Here is a 13,487-nt window from a genome sequence, read left to right on the forward strand (position 1 = left end):
TGCAGGGATAGTGAAAAATAATGAACTACTTGTTTAATCTAGCTATTTCTTCTTAGAAACAGAGTTGTATCTTTCTGAGAGAGGAAATTTTTATCCATTTCCTGTTTCAGTAACATGGTTCAGATTAAGAACCAATTGACTGAAACATATTAAATTTTACCAAAAACAAGCATCTTGTCTTCTTACATCATTGTCACTCAAGACACTAATTAAGGCTATTGAGAAGATATAGGCCACTTGCAACCTCAAGGTTTATGAAGGCAATCGATGACAGCTTATAGACCTATTCTAATGAATGAAGGATTTGGAACTAAACACAACTAGCTTACTCTTCAGCTTCTGTGAACCTATATTCGCAGTTACCACATAATCCTATTCCTAACAGGATCACAGAAACATAGAATCTTAGAATTGGAAAGGAAGTTAAGGATTAAACATTCCATCTTTGAAATAATTTCACATATATAAAGATGGACATCCAAATGCAGTTTGAATGATTTGAACAATAGTGGTTTCAATATCTCAGAAGTGGTCTTCTGAAAGGAAACCACAGAGGGAGAGTGTGTATATATATATATATACACTTATTCCTAGGCATGTCTGGGGTGTCCCTGAGGACTGGTAGGTGATTTAAATATTTGTGCAGGTTTGAGGAGGTAGATAGACAGATATAGGCAATGAGATATCAGGCTTGTCGACGTGATTTGATTCTTACTCATGGGCTACTAAAGACTGAACACATTCGGGGCGCCTGGGTGGCGCAGTCGGTTAAGCGTCCGACTTCAGCCAGGTCACGATCTCGCGGTCCGTGAGTTCGAGCCCCGCGTCGGGCTCTGGGCTGATGGCTCAGAGCCTGGACCCTGTTTCCGATTCTGTGTCTCCCTCTCTCTCTCTGCCCCTCCCCCGTTCACGCTCTGTCTCTCTCTGTCCCAAAAATAAATAAACGTTGAAAAAAAAAATTAAAAAAAAAAAAAAAAAAAAAAGACTGAACACATTCAGGTCACCACAGACAGCCATCTGGTGTTGGACCTGCTGTTTTCATGCCAACTTTCTCTGTACTCCCCATACCAGTGTGCCCCAACTGTACACACAAACCCATTGCTTATCAGAGTAAAGCATATCTAAGATCTGACTACAATGTTTAAGTACAATATTATATTGGGTATTTTAATCAATTGATACTGCAAAGCATTAAAAAAAATTAAGTAGCCAATAGACACATACCCTAAAACTTGATACAAATATTTCTGAGAAAAAAAGCCATTGTCCTCCACAAATAAGTGACATATGCTTCAGCAGTTGCAAGTTGTCTAAGCCAAATGCATACTTTCCTTCTCTTTCTCTCTCTCATTATCTGAGTAAACACCATGAAGTGTTAATATGTTTAACAAAAGTATTTTCCATACCTTGTCCTATCTTCTCCACCTCAATAGTATTATTTGTGTTGAAAAATTCATTTACTAACTTAAGCTTCTTCCCAATTTTTTTTCTATCATAAAGATAGTTGAGAATAGCTGTTAAATATACAGGTTCTGGGGGGGGAGCCAAGATGGCGGAACAGCATGGAATTTTTTGTGTGTCTAGCGTCCATGAAATACAGCCAGACCAACACTCAACCATCCTGCATACCTAGAAAACTGATTTGAAGATTAACACAACAATATGCACAACCTGAACCACAGAATTCAGCAGGTATGTGGCACAGAGAGGTGAATTTGGGGAGAAGCCGCTGAGGGTAGGGAACCACTTTTGCGGTGGAGAGAGGACAGAGACTGGGGGGGGGAATACGGGAAAAGCACCCCTCCCCAAAAGCAGCTGGAGAGAAAGTAGAAACAGCTGCACGGACTAAACTAAAAAGGAAGAAAAGAGAAAGGAGAAAAGAGAGGGTTTAAATTCCATTAAGACTGTAAAAAAGGGGAGTGCAAAGGTTGTACAACCTGAACCAGAGAACTCAACAGGTACATGGTGTGGAGAGGTGAACTGGGGTAGAGAGAAGACACTGTGGGCAAGAGGCCACTTTTGCGTGCAGAGAGAAGACAGAGACGGGGAGCGGGGTGCTTTCCCATGTTTTCCAGGAAAAGCACCCCTCCCCAAAAGCAGCTGGAGAGGAAGTGGAAAATTAGAAACAGCCACAGGGACTAAACTAAAAAGGGAGAAAGGAGAAAGCAGAAAGGAGAGGGTTTAAATTCCATTATGACTGCAAAAAAGGGGGAGGGCAGAGTCTGCAACTCTACAGCTCAATACCTGGTGGTGCTCTAGTGGGAAGGGCAACTCCCCAGGAACAGAGTGGGTTCCAGGAGGTTCTTGGGCCACACAGGGAAAAGTGTTTCCACTGCTGGAAGGACATTTGTTACAGACTGTTGAGGCCACCTGGTCCCAGCGGACCCCAGAGAATGCCCATATTCGCTGATTCTGGAACAAGGTCCTTAAGGGTGAAGCCTGGTGCCAGGTGTGTATAGTGATTTTCCACAATCCCTGAAAAGCTGTTGCTATACTATCTCGCGAACTTTTTCTGGCACTGGCTGGCACCTGGCCACAGTCTTGGAGCACCGGCGGCAGCAGCAGCATCCAGCAAGCTTTCCTGGGTGCAGCTGACATTCGGCCATTGCTCATTTGGCCATTGCTCAGTGAGACCCTCCCGCAAAGGGGCAGAATGGGTCAAAGCCACAGTCCTTCAGAAGTAAGGGGCCAAAGAAAACAGCCGCATCTGAGACAAAACTTGTTTACTGCCTGGGCTTGGTCACAAAGAGTGAAAAAGCAGGGAGTGGACAAAAGCTGAAGGCAGAGGGCAGATGCATGATTGCTGATCAGGGAAAACAGAGTTCTGATACTAGAGACTGGGTACCTGGGTGACGCCATTTTCACCGCTCTTGCACATGCGCATACACACCTATGAGCGCCACAACAATCCACCCAAGTAGGCTAGCAGCACCATCTGGTGGAGAACGGAGTCATTACACTAAGCCCTGCCCAACTGGGCCAACCTCACTCTTCAAGAATACAAGTCTTACCATCTGCTTAGTTTATGAACTATAAAGAGCTTCATACTCTGACTTCTGGGGAAAAACGAAGCAATTTCAGTCCTATTTCAATCTGTTAGCAGGTCCATCTATTCAATTTTCTTTTTTTTTCTTTTTTTTCTCTTTTTCACTTCTTTTCTTTTTCTTAAAGAGAGAAAAAATACAGTTTTATTTTCAATTTTTATTAAAATATTTTTCCTTGGGGCGCCTGGGTGGCGCAGTCGGTTAAGCGTCCGACTTCAGCCAGGTCACGATCTCGCGGTCCGTGAGTTCGAGCCCCGCGTCAGGCTCTGGGCTGATGGCTCAGAGCCTGGAGCCTGTTTCCGATTCTGTGTCTCCCTCTCTCACTGCCCCTCCCCCGTTCATGCTCTGTCTCTCTCTGTCCCAAAAATAAATAAACGTTGAAAAAAAAAATTAAAAAAAAAATATTTTTCCTTAATTTTTTTCACTATATTTTTTACTTTTGTGTAATTTTTTTTTCAAATTCTATTTTACTTCCATCACTTTATTTTAGTCTACTTCAGTGTATCACCTTTTCAAATTTTAAATGATTTCTTTTCTCTTTTTCTTTTTTCTTCTTTCATTTCTTTTTCTTAAATGCAGAAAGAGAAGAACTTCATTTTTAATTTCAATTTCTATTAAGTATTTTCTTTATTTTTTACTATATTTTTTGCTTTTATGTATTTTTTTTCAAATTCGAATTTACCTCCATCATTTTATTTTAGTCTACTACAGTGTATTCACTTTTTCAAATTTTCAAACAATTTCTTTTTTTCTTTTTCTTTTTTTTCATTGCCTTTACATGAATACAAACAAAAAATTCATTTTTATTTTCAATTCTTATTAAAAATATTTTCTTTTAATTATTTTCAACTATATTCTTTACTTTTGTGTAAATTTTTTCAAATTCAATTTTACTTCCATCATTTCATTTCAGTCTACTTCAGTGTATTGATTTTTTTCAAATTCTCAAATGATTTCCCTTTTTTTCCCCTCCTTTTTTCTCTAATCTATCAAACCACTTTCAACACCCAGACCAAAACACATCTAGGATCTAGCATCATTTATTCAATTTTATTTGTGTGTGTGTTTTTAATATTTTAATTTTAATTTTTTTAATTTCAATTTTTTTTTAATTTTAATTCTTGTAACTCATTAATTCCTTTTCTCTATTCGAAATGATGAAACGAAGGAATTCACCCCAAAAGAAAGAGCAGGGAAAAACGACAGCCAGGGATTTAACCAACACAGATACAAGCAAGATGTCTGAACCAGAATTTAGAATCACAATAATTAGAATACTAGCTGGAGTTGAAAATAGACTAGAATGCCTTTCTGCAGAGATAAAAGAAGTAAAAACTAGTCAGGATGAAATAAAAAATGCTAGAACTGAGCTGCAATCACAGATGGATACAGTGGCAGGAGGATGGATGAAGCAGAAGAGAGAATCAGCGATATAGAGGAAAAGCTTATAGATAATAATAGAGCAGAAAAAAAAGAGGGAGATTAAGGCAAAAGAACACGACTTAAGAACTAGAGATATCAGTGACTCATTAAAAAAGAACATCATCAGAATCATAGGGGTCCCAGAAGAGGAAGAGAGAAATAGGGGTAGAAGGGTTATGTGAGCAAATCATATCAGAAAACTTTCCTAACCTGGGGGAAGACACAGACATCAAAATCCAGGAAGCACATAGGACCCCCATTAGATTCCACAAAAACTGACCATCAACAAGGCATATCATAGTCAAATTCACAAAATACTCAGGCAAGGAGAGAATCATGAAAGCAGCAAAGGGAAAAAAAGGTCCCTAACCTACAAGGGAAAACAGATCAGTTTTGCAGCAGACCTATCCACAGAAACTTGGCAGCCCAGAAAGGAGTGGCAGTATATATTCAATGTGTTGAATCAGAAAAATATGCAGCCAAGAATTCTTTATGCAGCAAGGCTGTCATTCAAAATAGAAGGAGAGATAAAAAGTTTCCCAGACAAACAAAAATTAAAGAAGTTTGTGACCACTAAACCAGCCCCGCAAGAAATTTTAAGGGGGACTCTCTGAGGGAGAAAAGAGGTAAATAAATAAAAACATAATTACATAAATAAATAAATAAATACCAAAAGCAACAAAGATTAGAAAGGACCAGAGAACATCACCAGAAACTCGAACTCTACAAGCATCATAATGGCAATAAATTCATCTTTCAGTACTCCTCTAAACATCAATGGACTCAATGGTCCAATTAAAATACATAGAGTAACAGAATGGATAAGAAAACAAGATCCATCTATATGCTGTTTACAAGAAACCCACTTTAGACCTAAAGACACCTTCAAATTGAAGGTAAACTGATGGAGAACCATCTATCATGCTAATGGTCACCAAAAGAAAGCCGGAGTAGCAATACTTATATCACACAATATAGACTTTAAAATAAAGACTATAACAAGAGATGCAGAAGGGCATTATGTCATAACCAAGGGGTCTATCCACCAAGAAGACCTAACAATTGTAAATATTTATGTGCCAAATGTGGGAGGACCCAAATATATAAATCGATTAATCACAAACATAAAGAAACTTATCGAGAGTAATACCCATAATAGTAGGAGACTTCAACATCCCACTCACAGCAATGGACAAATATCTAATCAAAAAATCAACAAGGAAACAATGGCTTTTAATGACACATTGGAACAGATGGACTTAAAAGATATATTCAGAACATTTCATCCTAAAGCAGCAGAACGTACATTCTTCTCCAGTGCACATGGAACCTTCTCCAGAATAGACCATATGCTGGAACACAAATCAGCCCTAAGTAAATACAAAAGATTGAGATTATACTGTTCATATTTTCAGACCACAACACTATGAAACTTGAAATCAACCACAAGAAAAAATTTGGAAAGGTAACAAATACTTGGAGACTGAAGAACATTCTACTAAAGAATGAACGGGCTAACCAAGCAGTTAAAGAGGAAATTAAAAAGTATATGGAAGCCAATGAAAAATGATAACACCACAACCCAAAACCTCTGGGACACAGCAAAGGTGGTCATAAGAGCAAAGTATATAGCAATCCAGACCTTCCTAAAGAAGGAAGAAAGATCTCAGATACACAACCTAACCTTATGCCTTAAAGAGCTAGAAAAAGAATAGCAAATAAAAGCAAATACCAGCAGAAGATAGGAAATAATAAATATTAGAGCAGAAATTAATGCTATTGAAACCAAAAGAACAGTAGACAGATCAATGAAACCAGAAGCTGGTTCTTTGAAAGAATTAACAACATGGATAAACCACTAGCCAGTTTGATCAAAAATAAATAGGAAACGACCTAAATAAATATAATCAAGAATGAAAGAGGAGAGAACACAACCAACACAGCAGAAATAAAAACAATAATAAGAGAATATTATGAGGAATTTTATGCCAATAAATGGGTAATCTGGAAGAAATGGAAAAATTCCTAGAAACATATATACTACCAAAACTGAAACAGGAAGAAATAGGAAATTTTAACAGACCCATAACCAGTAAGGAAATCAAATTAGTAATCAAAAATCTGCTAAAGGACAAGAGTCCAGGGGCAGATGGCTTTCCAGGGGAATTCTACCATATATTTAAGGAAGAGTTAACACTTCTCTTGAAACTGTTCCAAAAAATAGAAATGGAAGGAAAACTTCCAAACTCTTTCTATGAAGCCAACATTACCTTGATTCCAAAACCAGACAGAGCCCCTAATAAAAAGGAGGACTATAGGCCATTTTCCATGATGAATATGGATGCAAAAATCCTCAACAAGATATTAGCCAACTGGATCCAACAATACATTAAAAAAATGATTCACCACGACCAAGTGGGATTAATACCTGGGATGGAAGGCTGGTTCAATATCCGCAAAACAATTAATGTGCTTCATCACATCAATAAAAGAAAGGACAAGAATCACAATATCCTCTCAATACATGCAGAGAAAGCTTTGATAAAATACAGCATCCTTTCTTGATAAAAACCCTCTAGAAAGTAGGGATGGAAGGAGCATACCTCGAGATCCTAAAAGCCATATATGAATGACCCAATGCTAATGTCATCTTCAATGGGGAAAAACTGAGAGCTTTCCCCCAAAGGTCAGGAACAAGACAGGAATGTCTACTCTCACCACTCTTATGCAACATAGTATTGGAAGTCTTAGCCTCAGTAATCAGACAACACAAAGAAATAAAAGGCATCCAAATCAGCCTGAAGGAAGTCAAACTTTCACTCTTCACAGATGACAGGATACTCCATATGGAAAACCCAAAAGATTCCACCAAAAACTGCTAGAACTGATCCATGAATTCAGCAAAGTTGCAGTATATAAAATCAATGCACATAAATCGGTTGCATTCCTATACACCAAGAATGAAGCAACAGAAAGAGAAATCATGGAATCAATCCCATTTAGAATTGTACCAAAAACCACAAAATACCTAAGAATAAATCTAAACAAAGAGGTGAAAAATGTATACAATGAAAACTATAGAAAGCTTAGGAAAGAAATTGAAGAAGAAACAAAAAAAAAAAAAATGGAATAAGATTCCATGCTCCTGGGTAGGAATAACAAATATTGTTAAAATGTCGATACTATCCAAAGCAATCTACATATGCACTGCAATCCCTATCAAAATAACACCAGCATCCTTCACAGAGCTTGAATAAACAATCCTAAAATTCTTATGGAACCACAAAAGACCCCGGAGAGACTGAGCAATCTTGAAAAAGAAAACCAAATCAGGAGCCATCACAATCCCAGACATCAAGCTATACTACAAAGATGTAATCATCAAGACAGTATGGTACTGGCACAAGAATAGACACTCAGATCAATGGAACAGAATAGAGAACCCAGAAATGGACCCACAAACATATGGCCAACTAATCTTTGACAAAGCAGGAAAGAATATCCAATGGAATAAACACAGTCTTTTCAGCAAGTGGTGCTGGGAAAACTGGACAGCGACATGCAGAAGAATGAACCTGGACCACTTTCTTATACCATACACAAAAATCAACTCAAAATGGATGAAAGACCTAAATGTAACACAGGAATCCATCAAAATCCTCAAGGAGAAAGCAAGCAAATACCTCTTTGACCTGAGCCGCAGCAACTTCTTACTCAACACGTCTCCAGAGGCAAGGGAAACAAAGGCAAGATGAACTACTTGTACCTCATCAAAATAAAAAGCTTTCTGCACAGTGAAGGAAAGAATCAGCAAAACTAAAAGGCAACTGACAGAATGGGAGAAGATATTTTCAAATGACATATCAGATAAAGGGTTAGTGTCCAAAATCTATAAAGAACTTATCCAACTCAACACCCAAAACACAAATAATCCAGTGAAGAAATGGGCAAACAACATGAATAGACACTTGTCCAAGGAAGACATCCATATGGCCAACCGACACATGAAAAAATGCTCAACTTCAATCAAAACCACCATGAGATATGACCTTACACCTGTCAGAATCTCAGGCAACAACACATGTTGGCGAGGATGTGGAGAAAGAGGATCTCTTTTGCACTGTTGGTGGGAATGCAAGCTGGTGCAACCACTCTGGAAAACAGTATGGAAGTTCCTCAAAAAACTAAAAATAGAACTACCCTACAACCCAGCAATTGCACTACTATGTATTTATCCAGGGGATACAGGTGTGCTGTTTTGAAGGGACACATGAACCCCAATGTTTATAGCAAAATTATCAACAATACCCCAGTATGGAAAGAGCCCAAATGTCCATCGATGGATGAATGGATAAAGAAGATGTGGTATATATACACAGTGGAGTATTACTCGGCAATCAAAAAGAATGAAATATTACCATTTGCAACTACGTGGATGGAACTGGAGGGTATCATGCCAAATGAAATCAGTCAGAGAAAGACAAATATCATATGACTTCACTCATATGAAGACTTTAAGAGACAAAACAGATGAATATAAGGAAAGGGAAATAAAAATAATATAAAAACAGGAAAGGGGACAAAACAGAAGAGACTCATAAATAGGGAGAAGACACTGAGGGTTACTGGAGGGGTTGTGGGAGGGTGGATGGGCTAAATGGGTAAGGGGCACTAAGGAATCCACTACTGAAATCACTGTTGCACTATATGCTAATTTGGATGTAAATTATAAAAAAAAATTAAAATAAAAGAAAAAAATATATAGGTTCTGAACTTAGACTGTGCTAGGTTCAAATTCACATTGACTTGTTAGGTAATCTTTGTCAAGTTATTTAATGTCTCTAAGACTACTCATGAATACAAGTGTAATAACTCTAATGTCTACTATGATGTTTGTATTAAGATAAATTATATCAATATATGTATATATATATGTATTTTTTAAACTGACACAAGCATTAAATAAGTTAGCTGTTATTATTGTTGCTGTTATAATTATTTTTTCCCAATATTAATCTCAAATATCTCTTATCCCTTTAAGAGTTCAATTATCTCTGGAAAAAAAATCTTCACCTCTATTTTTGTCTTGTGATGTGATCTTACAATCAAAAGCTCTAGTACTTACCATATTTCATCATCATTATTTATTTCTGTGACTATCTCCCTGAAGAGGGAGAAGTCTACAATATTAATCATTTACCCTCAGCCACCAGCATCAAGCCTCATGCACAAAACACACTTGGTGTTAATGGCCACAAACCATGGCTACCAAAATACTGCTGTCACCTTCTATGACAATTAATTCATCTATGGAACCAAAATTATTCAATAAGCACATACTTAGTTTCAGGTTAAACAGTAAAGAGCAAAAACTTCATGATTCTTTATGATACACAATTCCATGTGTTTTCTTTTATATTCACATTTGGTCCTTTAAAGCAAAACTTAGGGCGCCTGGGTGGCTCAGTCGGTTAGGCGTCCGACGTCGGCTCAGGTCATGATCTCGCGGTCCGTGAGTTCGAGCCCCGTGTCGGGCTCTGTGCTGACAGCTCAGAGCCTGGAGCCTGTTTCAGATTCTGTGTCTCCCTCTCTCTCTGGCCCTCCCCCATTCATGGTCTGTCTCAAAAATAAATAAACATTAAAAAAATTAAAAAATAATAAAGGAAAACTTAGTCAATAAAAAGAAAATCACCAACTCCCCTACAGAGAGGGAGGGAGGCAAATGATAAGAGAATCTTAAGGACTGAGAACAAACTAAGGGTAGATGGGGGGTGAGGGGGGCGGGAAAGTGGGTGATAGGTAGGGAGAAGGGCACTTGTTGGGATGAGCACTGGGTGTTGTATGGAAACCAATTCGACAATAAATTATATTAAAAAAAAGAAAATCTTATTAGATACACAGAGATCTTTTACTTAATAAAAGAAGCAAATACAGAATTTTTTTTCTAACATACAAGCTATGCCATATTTATTTTAAGGTATAGTTAACTTTAAAAATCTGATAATAAATTCTTAAGTGATCTTCAAGCCTTAAGGCAATATAACAACTATCAACATATGCTATTGGTGTTGACAACATTAAAATGATAAAATTGTAAGTAACAGTCTGTCTAAAGATCAATTTATGCAACTTGGAGATTGTCCAAACAATCACCATACATGATAGTTAACCAATGATATTGACATCTTCTTGCCCTAAAGATTCATAAATTGATAAAGGTTATTAAGGTAATTGGATGAGCAACTACTGTAAATACATCTTTAAATGATAGAAAATGGAATTTAAACTTCTCTGGGAAATAGATTTCTGAAATAGATGACATTCAAAAGATGAAAAACTTCTAAGCCTATCTAGATTTTAAAGTGATTTCATAGTCAAATTAGTAATAAGGCTGAACTTTAGGAGGAAAACCAAGAAAAGTATACAGAAAATCTCCACAACATGTTATGATAAATGACAGTTACTGTCTATCAGTTACAACTAAACTGAACTGAAATAGTAAGAATATATATAAATAAAATATCTAAATCTAGTCTACTCAAAACATCTTAAGGAATTTTACTAATCATTACTTCATATCTCCTCTTCTGTAATAAACTATACTTTTTTTTTTTTTTTTTTTTAATTTACCACCTGGAGGAGACTTACCATTAAAAGGGTTTGGTAATGGAATTACAAATAAATTTGAAACATCAGTCATAACTAACATGAACATTTGAAAAAAAGAATGCATTAAATCACTAATTTAGTTGATGATCAAGACATAGAAGCAGGAAAATACTGACAATCTGTACATATTTAGAGTGACAGACGTGTCATGTTGAACATCTATATAGTGGAATAAAATAAAAATGGTGTCATTAATAAAGCACCCATAGGTTAATAAGTCTGAACTTCAGATTAGCTGGTGCCTCAAAGATTTTCAAAATGTTAAGATCATTTGGAAACTATGTTATTTCTTTTTATATAAATACTTTCATTTCTAATTAAACATCAATTATGATTTGGGTAATTGCAGATTAGATAATTCAACTAATCTTTCTTCTGAAGAAAACTGGATGGAAACATTCTGCTTGGAGGCATAAGAGAGCTAAGAAATAAATAATTACCAGCCCAAGATCCAGGAGCAGACACAAATCCAGACAAAAGAACTCGATATCAGAAATTTTTCAACTTTTGGGTGTTTGCTAATTCCAAGAGATTCTGAGTACATCAGTTGGCAGCTCCCTTCCGTTAAAAGGGCAAAGGTGGGAGAACATAGCCATCTAAGCATGGGAAAGTCTGGTAAATTCTTTGAATAGCCCAAAACCTAATGGGCTATACCCTTGAGAAAAAGGCTAAGCTAGAAGTAATATGGCTCTCCCAAGGACTATGGCCCAACTCCAAATTATCTTAATGCCTGAAATTGGATTAAGATGTTCTCAGACTGTCAGCGCTCTAGGCACATGAGAGAAGTAAATGAAAAACCTTTGAATATGAAGATGACATCCTAAGCTACAAATCAATTCAAAGTTTAATAATACAATGTATATCACGAAATTATAAATAAGCAGTGACACAGAGAGAAAGTTACATGAGAGTAACAACAACAAAAAAAAAAAAAAAAAAGAAAAGAAAAAGATCCACAGCTTCTCCATATATTAGAGTCATTAGATCCAGGTTAACAAAACATACGATAGCTAAGTTAAAATTTTCATGATTTAAAAAAACTCTTTGGAAATTTGTGCAGAAATATAGTGTTTTTAGAAAAGAAATAAGAAATATAGAGTTGTGAATAACAATAACTAAAATATGTGGGGGCGCCTGGATGGCTCAGTCCATTAAGTCTCCGACTTTGGGTCAGGTTATGATCTCATGATCCAGGAGTTGGAGTCCTGCATCTGGCTCTGTGATGACAGCTTGGAGCCTGGAGCCTGCTTCATATTCTGTGTCTCCCTTTCTGTCTGCCCCTCCCCAAATTGTACTCTGTCTCTCTCTCAAAAATAAATAAAACATTAAAAAAAAATTTTTAAAGAGAACTTAGAGAATAGTCTGACACACAAGTCGAGAGAAGAAAATATTCAGACTGAAATATGAAGAGGAAAATAACAGGGAAAATTTTAAAAAGCAAGTAAATGACATAAAGCATAAGATGAGAATATAAAATGCACATTTTAGATTCCTCAAAGACAAGGAGAGATAGTATGGGTGAATGAAGAGATGGTGACTGAGAACTTTCCAAAAGCAGTGACTGACATCTGCCACAAATTCAGTAAGTTCTGAAAACACCAAGTTTTAAAAAGAAAAGTAAAAGGCATTTCAAATTACATTACAGTAATACCTCTGACCAAAGAACTAAGGCTGACTATCTTACAGGCAGCCACAGAATCAAAGATTGATTGCTTTCAAAGGAAAAACAATAACACTGAGAGCTGATCAAGCAACTCAGTAAAAACTAGAAGATAACAAAATGATACCTTTAAATGCTGAAGGAAAATAACTGTTAAATTAGAATTCTATGTCCAGTACAAATATTTATTAAGGATAAAGGTGAAATTCATTTTCAGACAAGCAAAACTGAAAAAATACTTCTTCAGAAAATCTGCAGTAAAGGAAAATCTAAAATTCTCCAAGAAGGAAACAATATACACAAAAAGCATCTTGCAAAAAGAGATAAAGAACAAGGAAAGGAAAAATATACTTGTACTGGTATTTACATATATTAACAAACCTCCTTATAGCATATAACCAAGAAGGCAACAAATAGGAATCAAAGGTCCTTGAGAAAAAAGGGTCCAATTAGCATTAGACTTTGATAAGTCAAGATTCATGTGATAAGTTCTAGCTTAAACACAAAAAGATTTTTTTAAGTAAAGAATGAGTGAATAAAGGAACCTACAACAAGGGTGAAAATAGAAAGACTTCCGTAAAATAAATTTACATTCAATTATATTTGTTGTAGAGAGAGAAGGACAGAGACAGAGAGAGGCAGAGAGTCCCAAGCAGGCTCCAGGGCATCAGCGCAGAGTCTGAAGTGGGGCT

Source organism: Leopardus geoffroyi, chromosome A2 (assembly GCF_018350155.1).
Source record: "Leopardus geoffroyi isolate Oge1 chromosome A2, O.geoffroyi_Oge1_pat1.0, whole genome shotgun sequence".
Lineage (NCBI taxonomy): Eukaryota > Metazoa > Chordata > Mammalia > Carnivora > Felidae > Leopardus > Leopardus geoffroyi.